This window comes from Lissotriton helveticus, chromosome 2_1 (assembly GCF_964261635.1).
Source record: "Lissotriton helveticus chromosome 2_1, aLisHel1.1, whole genome shotgun sequence".
NCBI lineage: Eukaryota > Metazoa > Chordata > Amphibia > Caudata > Salamandridae > Lissotriton > Lissotriton helveticus.
The window spans coordinates 1710548281-1710568354 of record NC_136059.1 but is presented as its reverse complement, the minus strand read 5'-3'; positions in this window follow the sequence as shown (position 1 = coordinate 1710568354).

Genomic DNA, 20074 nt, shown 5'->3' with positions numbered 1-20074 from the left:
CCTGACCATGTGGGTTGCGGCCATTTTGTGAAGCCAGGCATTCTGCTTTTACCATAGGCCTGCATTGCCTGCCTTGCATGCCTTTTCTTGTTTTTGTGAGTGGCCTGGCCATGTTGTGACCTCCATTTTGTGGGACTAGCTACTGTGCTTTTGTCATAGGCCTCCAAGCTTGTGGCCTATTCTGCCTGTAGGCCCAGAGGTACTCATCAATCATCATGGGTGCATGAAAGTTAAACAACTGTTTTGGCATGGATGGCATTGGCTTGAATTGCAAGATTTGGATTTTTTTCTGGGGTATATTTCACTTTTGGGTGTGTTAAACAAATGCCTTTTTTACATGTGTTTGTCTTGTTATTGCTCCCTGATGCTGCATCCATCCCACGTGATGCACAAATTTAGTGCAAACAGGCTCCACTACATTTATGTTTTTGTTCTTTGCTATTCTTATACTTCATGAGTGTACACAGTACAGGACACCAGGAAAGCCCTGGCCTTGTTGTCAAAGTCTCATAAATGGCTACACTGTTTTTGTTCACTTAGTTACTAAAATGTAATAATTGTGACCACCACACACTAAGAAGTTATATATTATATTAGTTTGATTGTACTGTCGTTTGACTGATGTTCTTCTGGCTTTTTTGCTTTTAGGTGCACAAAAGACTGAGGAGGAGGTGTGTCATCTTCGCCTGTTGTGGTGCCAGACAGATGTCCTGCTGCTGTACACGACATGACGTGTGAGTGATCTGACCAGACATCTCTGCAACTTGTGCAACTCAGTGCTGCTGACATCTGAAGATGGCCCCAAAGAAAGCAGGTACCAGGTCCTCCAGTAAAAAGAAAGTTGCTATTGAGAAGAAGGAACAGAAGAAGAAGGAAGTGTCACTTAAGTCTGGTGTGCCGCCCAAAACCTTTTTGGGGACACCAAAAATGACGCCTCCAGCATCGGTGTCCGGGGGGCAAGCTGGGAGCAGCACCTCCGCATCAGTGGGCCCAACCCACCAACTTAGGACCAAGCAGATGAGTGTGGAAGAGGTAGCCAGCCTAATGGTGAAAAGCAGTGATGCTGAGCCTGACCTAATCTTATAGCTATCTGAAAGTAGTACACAATCAACGCAGGAGGAAACACAGCAGATAAGGGGTCAACAACAACAGCCGCAACCACCTCCCGCAATAGTAGTTGTTGTTCCTCCCGAAGTAGGGGCAGTTCAGGAAATTGAGCCTCATGCAGAGGAAGAAGAAGAGGAAGCCACTCATTCAGGAGATCCATTGTCTTCTAAATCCCCAGCAAGGAAAAGGAGGGTTAGTCCATCGAGTTCTTCGCCAAGAACGCCTTCTGATGATCTAGATGTCACTTGGGAGCCACAACAACCTGAGCATGAGAGGGAGACACATCCCAAGACCAGGCTAGGGAAAAAGAAGATTTGAGAAAGCCTTACACTCATGGAGGTCGATGTAGAACAGCAGGATAATGATGATGATGAGCCAGTCATCACGAACATCACTCCCGGCCAGAGGAGATGGAGACCAACATTATTACCCTATCCAAAATGGCTGCGAGGGATGTAGCATGCAAACCTCCAACACAGGTAACACCAACACAACCTCCAGCTTCCATATTTACAGCAGCGTCCTACATCCAGCACAAGCACCACCTCAGTAGAGGTAGGTAGTGGTACTGCACAGAGGCAAATTCAACGCACACCCTTCAGTTCATCAGGCATTGGAAGTGGCACCTGTTAAGCTCCCCAGTGACTTCTTTACAGTTAGCGAAAAGGAGGAGAATATTGCTATATGCTCCGTTTGTAATACCTCTGTTGGTCGGGGTAAGCTTGGCACAAACTATGGTACCGGAGGTCAAATGACCCATCTGAAAAAACACCACACGATCAACTGGGAAGACCACCTTCGCCGGATAAAAACTGGAACGAGTAGAAGGTCCAATCACGGTGGAACAGGAAGAAGAGGGAGACATTCTCTCTGGTAGTGGTACAAAAAGTAGCCCTGTCCCCCGCACTGCAGTGGTACCTTCCATATCCTTAGCAACATCTCAGTGGCACAAGAGTAAGAGTCAGACTGAGACACCAAGGAGTACTGCAGTGAAAAAAAGTGCGGCTTTGAGCCTAACAGAAAGGAATACCACACAGCCTACCATTATTAGCATGTTTACTAGGCCGGAGGGGCAGTACAAACGCAACCACCCAATAACACATTTGTACAATGCGAAGCTGGCTAAAATGTTAGCACTGGACCTTCTCCCTTTTTCTTTTGTTGAAGGGGTGGGTTATCTGGAATTTGTAACAACCATCTGCCCAAAATGGAAGGTTCCCAGCCGCTACTATTTTGAAAAGCCTTAAAACACAGTGCTATTTAGAGTATCTACCCGAGAACAGACATTTGGACCAATTGACAAGCCACTGATTACATGTGCATCACTGCACACTGGATCTCTTTTTGGGGTGTTAGAGAAAAGATATATGCAAGTGTTGACACTGCTGAGATTTTTAATGACACTCGCAAACATGCATGTAGCCATGTTTGCTATGGAGAAATCTCATACTGCTGCAACCATTTTGGATGAGTTTAACAGCAATGTCTTTGAGTGGCTGCGTCCAAGAGGGCTTAACATTGGTTTTGTTGCCACGGACAATGGCAGTAATGTAGTTAGGGCCATGAAAGATGGTGGTTATTTCAGTGTCCCATGTTTGGCACACTGCATTAACATTGTTGTTCAAGACTTTCTGAGAAATGAAAGCAAAGTCAGCAACTTACTGACCACCTGCAGAAGAATATGCACACATTTCAACCATTCTTTTAAAGCCCGGAAGCACCTGAGGGTCATTCAACATGAGCATAAAATGCCAGTCTAAGCACTCATCCAGGAGGTGCCAACGCGTTGGAACTCAAATTATTACATGCTTGATCGTCTGTGTGAGCAGTACATACCACTCAATGCTTTTGTCATGAAAAGATTAGGGGATCCTACTGTGAGAGGCATGACCGTTGAGATGGGCCAATGGGACCTTGATAAATGCCTGACAGAGATGCTACTTCCTTTTGAGGTCTTCACACGTGAAGTCAGCACCCTTTCTCCACCACTCTGCAAATGCGACTACTAGTTAAAGTAGCATATTTCTGCACCTCTGACTTAAAGGTAGTTTTAATTCCCCTGCCCTATTATGTACTAGGGCCTTACAGAGGAATTCATGCTAATTACAGGGGTACCCCAATGCATAGTGTCCCCTAGTGTATGTAGGTGTTTTCACTGTATTCTAAGTGTCTTTTAGCATAGCACTGGCTCTAGGCCTGGTTAGTCAGAGTCAGTAACCACCAGCACCGTCTGAAAAAGTTGTGGGCACAGGATGATTTTGCAACAAGGCCTCTTTCTGCTTCTCTGTTGGTTTTTTGTGCACATGTCTTGCTTCTTCCTGCACTTTTCTTCATCTTTGTGGACTTCTGTTGCTTCTTTCTGCATTTCTTTTGCTTCTTTCTGTGTGTTTTTTCTTCTTTCCTCACATGTCCTACCTCTATAGGCATAGTTAGAAACTAGCATTTAAAAAAACCTTTGAAATTCACTTTAAAAAGCATAGGTTTCAGGCACGATATAGTTAGAAATTAGCATTTAAAAAACCTTAGAAATTCACTGAAAAAGCCATGGGTTTTAGGGAAAGTTATAGTTAGTTGGAAATTTCACTCGTACAAAACCATAGAAATTCCCCAACTCGCGACCCCGCAATGCTCTGCTGATGATGTCACATATGACATCACTCATGGCATGGTCAGTGACATCTCTTTTTTTTTTTTTTCTTTTTGGTAATCCTCATATACCATCATTGGAAGTCTTGATGGGAGACTGGCAACCTCTACGCTGTCTGGTCGTCCTGATCTGGCCCTTGTAGTTATAATCGGCCATTAGCGAGGTAGGTAAGCCTGATCCCTCAAGTAGCCACTGCTTTCCCATCCATACTCCATTTCACAAGTTCTGTGGGCCTTCTATGTTACTTTGGAGTCCAGGGAACCAACAAGGCCCCAGATAAATCATTGGCAAACTAATCATCCGCGTTGCCATGCCTCAAGGGCCGCCCAAACTTTAGCCAAACTTGTGGGATCACATGCCATGTCAGACTTGCTGGTGAAAATGATTTGCCGTAGACAGCTCGGGAAGGTAGGGGGGATTGAGTCCTTCCAGGCTCTACAGATTTCGCGCCTTGCAAGGAGAATAACATAAAAGACACATTTTGTGAGGGAATCGTTTACATTATAACCCACCCTTAGCCTCGACAAGATGGTAGTTGTGGTTATTGCTGTGGGCACAGAAAGAGCCTCTTCCAAGAAGTCGCTGATCTTTCCCCAAACAGCCGCCAGAAACAAGGACCAGAAACAATTTTGGAAACTTGCAGCTAAGGAGAATAAATGTGAGAAAGGCTCCAGGGAGGTCTATCTAGACGAGGACATATGGGTCAAGCATTTTACATCACTGTATGCAGCCAAAACTTCAATTGATGTTGCAACAGACGCATCCTCTGTTATAATACCAGCTAACACCCACCCTGTAGTTTTTGATTTGCAAGAAACAGAGACAGCAATTGCCATGATAAAAAAAGGGAAGGCGCCTGGGCTTGATAAAATTCCGGGCGATCTTTATCTGTATAATGTTGACGTGTGGGCACCCTACTTGAATCATTTATTTAATATAGTTGCGGCTAGTGGCCACATTCCGGACACATGGAATGGCGCAGAAATTATTACTATTTTTAAAAAAGGGGATCGTGGCGATCCAGCCAATTATCGCCCCATCAGTCTTTTAGATATAACACAGAAGATATATGCCAGGCACATTTTAAATCGAATAAATTCTTGGGTGGAGGAGGAGTCAGTTTTATCTAAATATCAGGCAGGATTTAGGAATAAAACGGGAACCATTGACCAGGTATTTAGGCTATGCTGCTTGTATTGGAAATACGTTATTATCCGCAAAGGTCACCTGTATGTGACCTTCGTAGACCTACGAGCAGCATTCGACCTAATTCCTCGCGATTTACTCTGGAAAACTCTGAATAGGCAAGGACTACCAGGCGAATTGCTAACACTTGTGATGGGCTTGCATCAGGAGAATTATGCCAAGGTTGGTGGGGCCCAAACGGGGAACTTACAGACCCAATCCCCATAAAAAGGGGAGTACGCCAGGGATGCGTACTGGCCCCCACACTTTTCTCCCTTTACGTAAACGATATAGCAGCCTATATGGAAAATTGTGACAATGATTCGCCCCGATTGGGGGGGGGAACGTGTTGCATCCCTCCTCTTCGCGGATGATACTATTTTAATTTCGCAAACGCCACGTGGCCTACAGATCCTACTAGATAGGTTCCAACAGTATTGTATTTCAAAAGGATTAGAAATCAATATAAAAAAAAACAAAATACATGGCACTAAACCCGCATAAAACTTTTAAAAGGAATCTAATGTTAAACGGTCAGAAACTAGATTACGAGCACAGTTTTACATACCTGGGGGTCCTGCTAGACTCGACAATGGGTTGGGGCCCACAACTAGAGAAATCAAAATTGGTGTTTAAACAAAACTGTTTTCCAATATTACAGAGATACAATAAAAGTGTGAATAAGGCAGTCACCCCAGCATTAGTGCTCTTTAGATACAAGGTTCAATATGCTGCACTGTATGGGGCGGAAATTTGGGGGCCAGTATGCAAGAAAACCTTTGAAATACTGGAGAATAAATTTATTAGGGGGCTTTTAAAAGTTCCCATCAATACCCCCTTGATCCCCTTATTGCTTGATCTAAACATCAAACACACAGATCATCATGTAATATTGAGACCAGTACTGTTGTGGGTCAGATTGTGGACAACCCATGAACTATCCGACTATAAATATGGTTTGGAAGAAGTCCTTGAGCTCGATAGTGACAGTAAAATTTATTGGTTCAAACATGTAAAAATTTGGTTGACTAAGCTCGGATTAACACACTACTGGAACGAGCCTGAATCTCTAAATTCAGCCTCTAAGAAAATAGTCAAACTGTCCTTATGTGAGCCATGACTCTGTGTATATAAGAACACACGGTCCTCTTACAGAAAAATTCCTTATGGTAAAAAATGAGGTATCCTTTGAACAATTTTTTGATGAAATCCAGCCACCATTGGCCAAATCTTTGTATATAAAATTCAGATATGGAACGCTGAGGACAAAGGTAACCGAGAAAAGATGGGGGAAGACAGATAATGACTATTGCACTCTGTGCACTAACAACCAAAGGGAGGATATTTTTCATATATTGTTTTTCTGCCCTAGTTATGGTAGGGCAAGGAAAAGATGGATAGTTCCCTTGTGCCGCAATATTGGTTCCACTTCTCATAGGGAAGCTGGCAGGATCTTAAGTACGGACACTAGCCAAGTAATTGTGTTCGGAATCAGCAAATTCTTATTGGCCGTACATTTTATTAGCCGGAAACTAACTATTTCATTTTAATCAAGAAAAACTGCTTATCCTGGACTTGTTTAAATTATGAATTATGTCTAGTTAGTTGTACCATCTTAAACTCCTGGCTGTTATAAACCAATGTAATGTTTTTTTAACTTGTTTTTTAAACATTTTAAATATTTATTTAATTTCTGTGATAAATTCAAACTATAACTTTGTGTGTCCAAATATGATGAAATGTAGATCTTATAACAGGGTCCTTAATTATAATGAATTGTAAGTTCGATTGTTGTTGTGAGTTGTATTATGTCATGCTTATATTTTATTGTTATCTTTTATGTTGCAAAGCAACGAAATAAAGATTGAACTTGACTTTTAGTTCGGGGCAATCCGCGAACATATGGACATCGTCCGCTTCGGGATAGCTACATCTCGGGCAACAGTGTTCAAGATTGGTAATCTTCGCCTGTTTCTTTGGAGTTATTTACACCCTGTACATAGTATACAGGTGGTTTCTTTTTAGCGTCGCAGGTTTGACTACTGATTGTAAGATAGCAAAGGAGTAAAGCCACAAGTCTCTCAAATTTACGCTATCCATGGTTAGATCGTTATTCCAAGTTTTTTTTAGCTCAGTTTCAGTCACTTCGTCTTCCTCGAGCAACAATGAATACCAATATGCAATTTGACTTTTCCACCTTCCACTCCTGGTCACTGTGTCAAATTTGGAGTTTGGGATTTTGTTGCCCACGGTTCTAGTTGACCACCAACCAGATAGCTGGTAATATTTAAACCCGGTGAGTGTTCCCCCCGTCAGGTTAAAGAGCGTATCCCAGCTTAAAAGCTGTGCTCCTTCCTGTAGGTCCCCCCAACATTCCAGCCCTGCCAACTTCAATGGTCGAGACAGTTGATCATCAAGACAAGCTGGTGTCCCTGGAGAGTCCCATATCGGGGCCTGTGCTGCGTAGTAGGGGATATTAAGCTTCTTCCTAATAAATGCCCAGTTTCTAACGGCAGTCCCCAAAATCTTGAGCCTAACTTTCTTAAAGAATTTTGGATCCCCAAACTTAAACAGGAAAGAATCTTGTCCCTGGGGGATATCCTGCAACAACGCTAAAGACATTACACCCATAGATGACTGGTCAATTTTACCAGCCATTAGTCTAAAATGTTTAAAGTGGAACGCATGGCAATAAACAGATAGGTCTGGGAAAGCCAGCCCTCCAGTTTTTAGACTTCTTCTAAGCTTTTTCCAAGTTATTCGTGGAGCTTTTGTGTTCCAAATAAAGGATCCCAATTTCCATTGTAGCTTTTTAATTACTGGCAAGGGAAAGGATAAGGGTATAGAGTTAAATAGGAAGGTAATCTTGGGAAGGATGATCATCTTAAGTAAGTTCACCCTCCCAAAGATATTTAAAGGGAGAGATGACCAACGATGGAGTAGGGCCGTGGTATCTTTTATAACCCTATCCAGAATATTTTTGGGAATGTCCTCGATCTTTTTAGCTAAATGGACTCCCAGATACATCATTTTTGTTTTACATCCTGCCGTCCCAACCACCTGATTCCATTCCCTGATCTCTATTTTATCCTTATTGATTGTATACCCTGAAATTTCTACAAAACTTTCTGCTAAGTGTATTAGTCTAGGCAGGGCTTCTTCGGGATTTGAGGTGTACATCAGCAGGTCGTCTGCATATAGCGCAAATTTTTGTTCCAAATCAGCAATCCTAAATGGTTTGTTAAGGGGGTCCGACCTGAGTAAACAAACAAAAGGCTCGATATATAAATTAAACAAAAGGGTTGATAGGGGGCAACCCTGTCGAGTTCCTCGGGCGATGAATATCTGGTCTGTGAGAGAGCCGTTGACTAGGATTTTAGCTATCGGTGCACAATGTAGGGATTTAATCGCTGTAATAAAGTTAGTAGGGAGGCCAAAATTAGCCAAGGCCAACCATAAATATTCCCATTCCACCTGGTCGAACGCCTTGGCAGCATCGACTGCTACAATATTCAGGGGCAACTTTTTCTCGATAGCGACATCTATTGCAGCAACGACTTCAAACGTTAGTTTGTTGAGTTGCTGCCCAGGGATAAAACCCCTCTGATCGCGATGGACAATAGATTTGATTACCTTGGCTAACCTCGTCACTAATACCCCTGCAAAAATCTTGTAATCTACGTTCAATAAAGAAATCGGTCTATACGACTCTATCTTACCCGGATCTTTATTCTGCTTCAATATTAAAGTGACTGTGGCCTCTGCCCATAACTTTGGAGCCTGCCCCCCCATAGTAGAATTTCATTAAATAATAACGTTAAGTCTGTAACGACTTGGTCCATGACAACCCTATATACCGCTATATGTATCAAGCTATTTAGCATTCGCAAAGGCCGAAATTCTGCGAATTTCGGCCTTTGCGAATGCTAATTAGACAAATGGAATGTATCAAACTAGTTTGATGCAAAATAAGGAATAGCAAAATTAGCTAATCCTTATTTTGCGATTGCATTTAAGGAATTGCAAATTTTGCGATTCCTTAAATGCAATGTATCAAACAAATAAAATGCAAAAAATGCCATTAAGGATTAGCAAATTACCACCAACTTCTAGTTGGTGGTAATTTGCGAATTCTTATCAAAAATCTTTTTTGATAAAAACCAAAGGTGCCATATGACGCCCATACATGCCCTTAGGGCATGTATGTGCGCCATATGCCCCCAAATGTCTTTTTCAGGGGTGCAGCAGGGTGTTCGTGAGACACCCCTGCACCCTTGGAAACATCCCTAATTTGCGATCAGCAAATTGCTAATTGCAAATTGCACTTTCATTCCTATGGGCCTCCTGGCCCATGGAAATGAAGGGGTAATTTGCGATTGACAATTTGCTAATCTCAAATTAAGGAATGCTAAGGAATCGCTATTGGAAAGCGATTTTGTACATACATACCGTTTTGCATTTCCTAAATAGCGATTCCTTAAAATTCGCTATTTAGGAAATGCAAAATGGTTTGTTGATACATATAGCGGATAGTTCTACCGGAAGCCCGTCGGGGCCTGCCGCTTTGCCATTGACCATCTTCGAGATCTGAATCCTCACCTCTCCTTTCCTTATCTCAGAACTAAGGAAGGATCTTTCTACCTCTGACAATTCAGGGAGCTGCACTTTGCTCAACCAGTTTCTAGCCTGCTGTCGACTCTGGGGCGGAATAGTTCTATACAGGGATTGCATATAGGTTTTGGCTTCTTCTCTAATGAGTTTGTCGTCATATGTGATTTGCCCTGAGCTAGCCAGGGATAGGCTGTCGATCTGGTTCCTAGTTTTATCTGCTCGGGCTTTCCATGCCAGAAGACGACCACATTTCTCCCCGTATGAGAAAAGTTGAACCTAGCTCGCATCCCATCTGTCTTTCAAAATTTTATCGAGCCCTGATTGGTACTCTGCCCGCAAGATATCTAGTTCCTTTAGTAGAGTAGGTCTAGTTTCTAACTGATCTATGGATGCCTTCTGAAGCTCCTGTTCCTTTAGTTTAAGTCTCAGGAGGTGATCTTCCTTCTTCGCCCTCTCCAGCTTGTTCCTCCTTATCGGCAGGGTGCTCAGCAAGCCTCTTATGAAGGCTTTGAATGTTTACCATACCATCTGTTTGCTTGCTGACCCTTTGTTGATCTTGAAGAACTCCTCTGACTGAGTTACTAAATCCTGCCTGACCCCCTCTTCAAGTAGGAGTGTTCTATCTAAAGTCCACCTCCTCTGCTGTATCTGTTGTTTGAGCTGAATTACCATCTCGACAACAGAGTGATCGGACAGGATAGCCGGGATGTAAGATATGGTGTCCACTGCTGAGAAGAGAGTTTTATCTAATAGAAAAAAGTCGATTCTTGAGTGGTGCCCATATCTTCTGCTGTAAAAAGAATAGTCCCTTTTCCCTGTATTTTTAAGTCTCCAGATGTCTATAAGATTGAAGTCCCTCATAATATTCTTGAGTTCCAATCTGGACTTTTGGGGAGGAATAAATCTTACTTTAGAGGTACGGTCTAGATCTTCATCGAAGATCAAATTAAAATCACCCCCCAATATTACAGGTCCATCCGTCTCTATTAGGCTAGTTTTAAGTTTCGTGAGGGCCCCTGGAGCATCCTGGTTAGGACCATAATACACTGCACAAGTGAGGGGAGTTTTCCTAGCTGTTAAGGAAGCCACCAGCCACCTCCCAGAGTGATCTGTTTCAAATTTCAGGAGCCTGATCCCTGCATTAGCTCTAATTATTATGACCACCCCTCTTGTGCTACCGCTCTGTTCAGAGCAGAGTATCCTGAATCCACCTACATTTTTTAAACACGGACTTACATTCCGCTTTCTCTAGATGTGTCTCCTCTAACAAACAACTGTGTGCTCCTGAGTTGTATAGATAGTCTATTACCCTGTGTGCCTTCCTCCTATCCCTTAAGCCATTCACGGTCCAACAAATAAATGTTATCTTATAAGTCATGTTGGCCAGATAGACTGTTTTCTGATGAAATGGCTCACTACCCAGCTCCCATCGGAAGTATGGTGTGTCTTTTTGTGTACATGAGGATTATTTTTTTCCCTTTTTTACCCTTACCACCCAGCCACCAGCCCACCCCCCCTGAGGAACACCCCCATACCTGTTTTGGCGATCTTGTCGCCGGGTCGCCGGGTGAGAGATCTCCAAAACCAATCAGGTATCCCCTCTGATAAAACAAGAGGTAGGCACCAAAACGTGACTTCTGATTTATGTGTATGTGAATTTATACATCTTACCCATTTTGTGCGTTTTTTTTTTGTTTTTTGTTTTCCCACTCCTAATGTGTAAAAACTGTTAACTGAATACGTGTATATATAAAAAAAAATAAAAAAAATTCCCCTCACAGGGACCTTAAACTGTTCCTAAGGTAGTAGAGGCAAACTCCTCCAAGATGTCAGTCCATTTACAGACATCGTCTAACTTGGCCTCCGGATTAGAGCATTGTTCTTGAATATTTCTTTGGTTTGCTTCTGAGATATCAAATTTGGACAGTAGGTCCCCTCTAAGATTGAAAAGGAGCGACTCTACCTGTGAGAGGCCACCATCTAAGATCTTAACACCCATTGTCCCTTCTACTGAACGCTGGGCTTCCACAGCTGGCACCCCCTCTGGGTGGTCAATGAAGCAGGCACCGCTTTAGTTACCAGGGTTGCTTGTGATACTTGCGGAGAAATTAGATCTAGAGAGTCTTCTTCGGTTTCCGTCTGATCCTCTATGTCCGCTAGCATGGTATACCTATTTACCAGCATCCCTGGTTGAGACCCATTAGGCTCAGCAGTGGGTTGGGTGTTTAAAATATCAACTTCGCAGTCGAGAATGGAGGTGGAGGGTGGTAAAAGAGATTCTTTCCCTTTGGGATCTGCAACTTGTTCCATAATTCTGAAGTAGGACCTAAGAGAGGGTGTGGGTCTCGGCTGGGACCTTCCAGGCAGTTTTGTTTTCTTGGGTTTGCCTGCTCTCTCAGGTTTGTCTCTTTTCTCCTTTGTCCTCTTTTTTGGGGTAAGTGGTGTTACGCCTGCCCTAGAGGCACTCAGGTGCCCTGCCCCGGTCTTTTGTCGCTCTAAATTGGACCTAAGCTGGTCTCTGTTCCTGGCAGGTACCACCGGCAATGCAGGGGGTGTGTATGGTTGAGCCTTATTCTTCTCTCCCTCGATATTGCCCCCAGAGGTTATAGGCGGGGAGGTTGTTTCTGCTTCAGCTTGCGGGCGAGTGGGGTACAATTGCGCTGAGATAGAGATTGCGCCCGGGTCCATCCCCTCGTACTGCACCAAATTCAAAATGATAGTGGCAATATCTGCAATATCTGCAAGATTAGCAATAACACCCCCAGGCACCCCCCGGAAGAAGTTAGACCTTACCAGGTTAGCAGCGCCTCCTGCGGTTTGAAGTTTGGGCCCCCACTTATACACCCGCACCCCCTTCACTGACCGTTCAATACTGTTGAAATTCCGGCAAAAAGAAGCGCTGAAGCTGACTCGGGCCAAAAGCCGCCTCGACTTTTGCCAAATATGCGCCCAGTCTCCTCGTTCTCCTCGATTCTGCTCCCACTTTCCACAGCCACCGGCACTGCACGCCACTCCCCGCCCGACCTCCACAGAAACCGGGGTCGGGAGAAACGCTGCTCCAATTAGGCAGGCAGTTCTTGCACGCTCATGGCTCCAATCCATGGCCAGCGGTATCCGCAGGGTCCTAATGCAGGGTGAGTACGGGATCAGGCTCACCCACCTCGGCAAACCTGGCACATCTCCTTAAGAAAAATGGGCAAAAGGAAAAGAGATATGCATTACCGGTAGACCGCTAAAAAGAGCGCGGTCTCATATTCCTCCTCACCGTCTTGGCGCCGTCAATTCAGCCTAACACACGGGGAAAAGCCTCTCGTCTCAGAGCTCTCGCAACAGGCGTCAGCCTGTCGCCATGTTCCTCCGCCTCCCCTGTCCCCGGTCAGTGACATCTCTGATGACATCTCAAATGACATCACTGATGACATCATCCATGTGATAAATTGATGCATCTTCTCGCACCCTAATATTAACCCTGGGTGGTGAACGACACTCTGCTCGCGAAGTTTGCGAAGTTTCAGTAACTTCGCGGTTCGCGTAAAACTTGTAGTTAATGAATACTACGCAATCTACAAAGTAGCGGAGCTGTTTTTCTTCTTTGCGCGCTCAATATGCGTTCTCGCGGGCGCGCGGTAACAACTTACCAAGATTCTGCATTTTCCAACTCGATTTTCTATCCGTTCGCTTGCGCCACGAGATTTGCAATCCGTGAGACTGTCCGAACGCGAACACATAATTCGGACATGCTATCTTCCTTCCTGTGGCAGTGTTGGTAAGATCGCGTTCCCGAACACACAGAAACTACAATCTGGCAAAGAATATCTCTCGAGCATGATATAAAACCTTCTCGAAAATGATCATTTTGCTCAGAAAAACTCTTAGATTGTGATTTGGCTGTAGTCTTTTGTGCAAGGAGTCCTTTTTTTTTTACTCTTTTTTTCAAGAGGAAGGAAGTGCCCCTGAGTCTCCAACTTCCAGTTCCTGTCCAGCAGGCTCCTCCCAGGGCTCTGTCCATATGCTGTTCGCTTTCATTTGTATTTGGAGCTGGAAGGATCACCTTTTGTGTCTGTCTGCTGCATCATATCATTGGATTGGATTTGAGGACTTTTGGATTTGAGATTTCATTTTACAAGTAAGTTGGAGAATTGGTGTATATGTTTGTTTGATTGGGGCTTGTTTGTACTTAAATTTTTCTGGGATTTTCATTGTTTTTAAAAATTATTGCTGTGCGTGGTCTGTAGTTTCAGTAGGGGCCTAGTTGTTTTTCTTTGAAATTTCAGCCAGTAGGCCTAGAGGTACCCATGGGTGCATGTTTCTGTGGTGTCTGTTGAATGTAAACATCATGTAGGGCATGGCATGGATGGTTTAGCATTGAATTGCTAAATGTCGTTGTGGTGTATTTCACTGTTTGGGTGTGTGTGTTAAATACCTTTGTTGGATGTGTGTGTGTGCTTGATGTGTAACTTTCCAATCCTTTCGTAGCCCTGTTGATTTTCATTTTTGCATTTTTGTATTGAAGCTGTGTTGTTTAGCAGGCCTCCTTTGTCTGGTCATATATAGGCCTGCTTCAGTTCATTGTTTTTCATGGCATGTTGTGACTGCGAGTGACCATGTGCATTGGGGCCATTTTGTGGTGGTAGTTTAGTAGTGTGCTTCTTTTTCCATATAGGCCTGCATGTCTTTTCTTTGGTCCCCTTGGCTTATGCTTTTTGTTGTTGGGGCCTGGCCATGTGGGTGGCGACCATTTTGTGAAGGCAGGCAGTGTGCTTTTGGCATAGGCTTGCTTTGTCTGTCTTCCATTTCTTTTTGTTGTGAGTGGCTAGGGGCCATTTTGTGGAGCCATCCAGGCAGTGTGCTTGCTTTTGCCATAGGCTTCAGTTCCAAGCTTGTGGCCTAGTCTGCCAGTAGGCCCAGAGGTAGTCATCATCATGGGTGCATAAAAACTGTTTCTGTGTTGTCTGTTGAATTTTAACATTATGGACGGCATTGGATTGAATTGCAAAATGTGGTTTTTGTAGTGGAATTTCAGTTTTGGGGTGTGTGTTAAATAAATAGGGCTTTTCAGCCAGTAGGTAACCCTCGGCGTTCAGTTTGTGTCGTTTTTTTACCTCTGCACAGCGCGACAACGTGGACTTACAGTTTTTGTCTTCTTTGCGTGCTCAATATGCGCGTTCGCCCAACCGATAATGACTTTTTGTACAGATCGCCATGCCTAACATGCAGAATTTGCAATCTGGCAAACAATATCTCTCGAGCAGCATAAAACCTTCTTGAAAATGATGATTTTGTTCATTTTGCTAAAAAAAAAATTCAGGTTGTCATTTGGCTGTGGTTTTGGAGCATGGAGTCATTTATCTTTCTGTTACAATTTTTTAAAAGAGGAAGGAAGTTCCCCAGAGACTCCAACTTCCTGTTCCTGTCCTTTGATGCACTTTCTTGTTATTGTGGGTGGCCTAACCATGTGGGTGGCAGCTATTTTGTGAAGCCAGACATTGTGCTTTAGCCATAGGCCTGCATTGTCTGTCTTGTATTCCTTTTCATTTGTTTGTGAGTGGCCTGGCCATGAGGTGGTGGCCATTTTGTGGGACCAGCCACTGTGCTTCTGCCATAGGCCTCCAAGCCTGTGGCCTAGTCTGCCAGTAGGCCCAGAGGTACTACTCATCATGGGTGCATGAAAGTTAAACAACTGTTTTTGTGTTGTCTTTGGATTGAATTGCAAAATGTGATTTTTGGGGTGGAATTTCAGTTTTTGGATGTGTGTTAAATAAATAGGGCTTTTTAGCCAGTAAGTAACCCTAGGCGTTCAGCTCGCGTAGTTTTGGCAACTCTGCACAGCGCGACAATGCAGACTTACAGTTTTTGAATTCTTCGCTCGCTCAATATGCGTGTTAGCGTACGCAATAACGACTTTTTGTGCAGATCGCGATGCCAAACATGCAGAATTTGCAATTTGGCGAACAATATCTCTCGAGCAGCATAAAACCTTCTCGAAAATGATGATTTTTTTCATTTTGCTAAAAAACTTCTCAGGTTGTCATTTGGCTGTAGTTTTTGGAGCATGGATTCATTTTTCTTTTTTTTTACATTTTTTTAAAAGAGGAAGGAAGTTCCCCAGAGACTCCCACTTCCTGTGCATGTCATTTGTATTCATCTTCTTGCTATTTGTGGTGGGTGGCCTGACCATGTGGGTTGCGGCCATTTTGTGAAGCCAGGCATTCTGCTTTTACCATAGGCCTGCATTGCCTGCCTTGCATGCCTTTTCTTGTTTTTGTGAGTGGCCTGGCCATGTTGTGACCTCCATTTTGTGGGACTAGCTACTGTGCTTTTGTCATAGGCCTCCAAGCTTGTGGCCTATTCTGCCTGTAGGCCCAGAGGTACTCATCAATCATCATGGGTGCATGAAAGTTAAACAACTGTTTTGGCATGGATGGCATTGGCTTGAATTGCAAGATTTGGATTTTTTTCTGGGGTATATTTCACTTTTGGGTGTGTTAAACAAATGCCTTTTTTACATGTGTGTGTCTTGTTATTGCTCCCTGATGCTGCATCCATCCCACGTGATGCACAAATTTAGTGCAAACAGGCTCCACTACATTTATGTTTTTGTTCTTTGCTATTCTTATACTTCATGAGTGTACACAGTACAGGACACCAGGAAAGCCCTGGCCTTGTTGTCAAAGTCTCATAAATGGCTACACTGTTTTTGTTCACTTAGTTACTAAAATGTAATAATTGTGACCACCACACACTAAGAAGTTATATATTATATTAGTTTGATTGTACTGTCGTTTGACTGATGTTCTTCTGGCTTTTTTGCTTTTAGGTGCACAAAAGACTGAGGAGGAGGTGTGTCATCTTCGCCTGTTGTGGTGCCAGACAGATGTCCTGCTGCTGTACACGACATGACGTGTGAGTGATCTGACCAGACATCTCTGCAACTTGTGCAACTCAGTGCTGCTGACATCTGAAGATGGCCCCAAAGAAAGCAGGTACCAGGTCCTCCAGTAAAAAGAAAGTTGCTATTGAGAAGAAGGAACAGAAGAAGAAGGAAGTGTCACTTAAGTCTGGTGTGCCGCCCAAAACCTTTTTGGGGACACCAAAAATGACGCCTCCAGCATCGGTGTCCGGGGGGCAAGCTGGGAGCAGCACCTCCGCATCAGTGGGCCCAACCCACCAACTTAGGACCAAGCAGATGAGTGTGGAAGAGGTAGCCAGCCTAATGGTGAAAAGCAGTGATGCTGAGCCTGACCTAATCTTATAGCTATCTGAAAGTAGTACACAATCAACGCAGGAGGAAACACAGCAGATAAGGGGTCAACAACAACAGCCGCAACCACCTCCCGCAATAGTAGTTGTTGTTCCTCCCGAAGTAGGGGCAGTTCAGGAAATTGAGCCTCATGCAGAGGAAGAAGAAGAGGAAGCCACTCATTCAGGAGATCCATTCTCTTCCAAATCCCCAGCAAGGAAAAGGAGGGTTAGTCCATCGAGTTCTTCGCCAAGAACGCCTTCTGATGATCTAGATGTCACTTGGGAGCCACAACAACCTGAGCATGAGAGGGAGACACATCCCAAGACCAGGCTAGGGAAAAAGAAGATTTGAGAAAGCCTTACACTCATGGAGGTCGATGTAGAACAGCAGGACAATGATGATGATGAGCCAGTCATCACGAACATCACTCCCGGCCAGAGGAGATGGAGACCAACATTATTACCCTATCCAAAATGGCTGCGAGGGATGTAGCATGCAAACCTCCAACACAGGTAACACCAACACAACCTCCAGCTTCCATATTTACAGCAGCGTCCTACATCCAGCACAAGCACCACCTCAGTAGAGGTAGGTAGTGGTACTGCACAGAGGCAAATTCAACGCACACCCTTCAGTTCATCAGGCATTGGAAGTGGCACCTGTTAAGCTCCCCAGTGACTTCTTTACAGTTAGCGAAAAGGAGGAGAATATTGCTATATGCTCCGTTTGTAATACCTCTGTTGGTCGGGGTAAGCTTGGTACAAACTATGGTACCGGAGGTCAAATGACCCATCTGAAAAAACACCACACGATCAACTGGGAAGACCACCTTCGCCGGATAAAAACTGGAACGAGTAGAAGGTCCAATCACGGTGGAACAGGAAGAAGAGGGAGACATTCTCTCTGGTAGTGGTACAAAAAGTAGCCCTGTCCCCAGCACTGCAGTGGTACCTTCCATATCCTTAGCAACATCTCAGTGGCACAAGAGTAAGAGTCAGACTGAGACACCAAGGAGTACTGCAGTGAAAAAAAGTGCGGCTTTGAGCCTAACAGAAAGGAATACCACACAGCCTACCATTATTAGCATGTTTACTAGGCCGGAGGGGCAGTACAAACGCAACCACCCAATAACACATTTGTACAATGCGAAGCTGGCTAAAATGTTAGCACTGGACCTTCTCCCTTTTTCTTTTGTTGAAGGGGTGGGTTATCTGGAATTTGTAACAACCATCTGCCCAAAATGGAAGGTTCCCAGCCGCTACTATTTTGAAAAGCCTTAAAACACAGTGCTATTTAGAGTATCTACCCGAGAACAGACATTTGGACCAATTGACAAGCCACTGATTACATGTGCATCACTGCACACTGGATCTCTTTTTGGGGTGTTAGAGAAAAGATATATGCAAGTGTTGACACTGCTGAGATTTTTAATGACACTCGCAAACATGCATGTAGCCATGTTTGCTATGGAGAAATCTCATACTGCTGCAACCATTTTGGATGAGTTTAACAGAAATGTCTTTGAGTGGCTGCGTCCAAGAGGGCTTAACATTGGTTTTGTTGCCACGGACAATGGCAGTAATGTAGTTAGGGCCATGAAAGATGGTGGTTATTTCAGTGTCCCGTGTTTGGCACACTGCATTAACATTGTTGTTCAAGACTTTCTGAGAAATGAAAGCAAAGTCAGCAACTTACTGACCACCTGCAGAAGAATATGCACACATTTCAACCATTCTTTTAAAGCCCGGAAGCACCTGAGGGTCATTCAACATGAGCATAAAATGCCAGTCTAAGCACTCATCCAGGAGGTGCCAACGCGTTGGAACTCAAATTATTATATGCTTGATCGTCTGTGTGAGCAGTACATACCACTCAATGCTTTTGTCATGAAAAGATTAGGGGATCCTACTGTGAGAGGCATGACCGTTGAGATGGGCCAATGGGACCTTGATAAATGCCTGACAGAGATGCTACTTCCTTTTGAGGTCTTCACACGTGAAGTCAGCAGGGAGGACTGTACTATGGGCCAAGCTAGCCCATTGTTGCACATGCTAGAGCAAGAGCTGAAGGAGGTGTCTGAAATGTACGCAGGTGTGGATTACAAAGTAGACGCATATTATTTGGCGGACACCTTAGCAGTTCACTTATCTGAAAATATAAGGATTCAAAATAACATTGTGTCACATCCACATTACATTACTGTCACAATTTTGGATCCACAGTACAAAGTATTTCTGAACAGTAATGCAGTAATTCCTTTTTCAGAAGTGGATGTTGCCAAGTACAAAACTTTAATAGCTAAGGAAGCCACTGACTTCGAAAACGAATGGCTCATAATTAGAGGCCTGCCACCCCAGGCCAGAACAAGTACCACAGGGCATCCAGAGTCAAGTTCTACTTCGGAGCCTGAGAGCAGTGCGTTTGGCTCCCAGCAGTCACCAACACTACCAATAACATCAACAACAGCAACAACAGGATCATCAGCCACATCAAAATCGGCAACTGATTGGTTTCTACGGAAAGGGTATGGTAAGTCCGTTGCTGATGCAAAGGCAAAAGAGGCCAAGCAAATCGGAGCACCCCTGAACATTGAGCGGATGGTCCAGGCCTATCTGGATGACACAACAGAGGTCTTCATGGATCAAAGCCCATTGGTGTATTGGTATGGGAAAAGAAGCCAATGGCCAGTGCTCAGCAGGCTAGTGATAAAGTATCTGGCTTGCCCTGTAGCAAGTGTGTCTTCTGAGCATGTTTTTAGTGCTGCTGGTACCATTTTAACTGTGAAAAGGACCAGTCGCTCTCCTAAAAGCATGGAGAGGTTAACCATGATCAAAATGAATCAGTAATTTATACCACCTGAGTACAAAATACCTGAATCACAGCATGAAGAGAAGAGCCACTTAGGTGACGGAAGTAGTGTGTTAGATGACCTACTTCTGATCGAACCACCAGCATTTGAGGACGAGCTCCTCTTCCCTGACAACTAGGCTTTCAAATTGCTACTTTCTTCCTTACTTTATTTGTGTGTGTCTCTTTCTTTCTGGTTTGAACCACAACAAACCCATCACCACCGTCTTCTCTTGTTATTTGATTTCCATCTTGGAGTTGCACCTCTGTGCATTTCACTGTCCACTCCTCAGAGTACTGCTCCATCTTCCTGCCTCGCCCTAAATAAAAAAAAATCCTCAACCCACACATTGGATGGAGAACAGTACAAAAAAAGGTTGCCTCTAACAGTCCCTTCAGAGCAAGTGGAACGTGACTATAGCTATCCGCCTTTT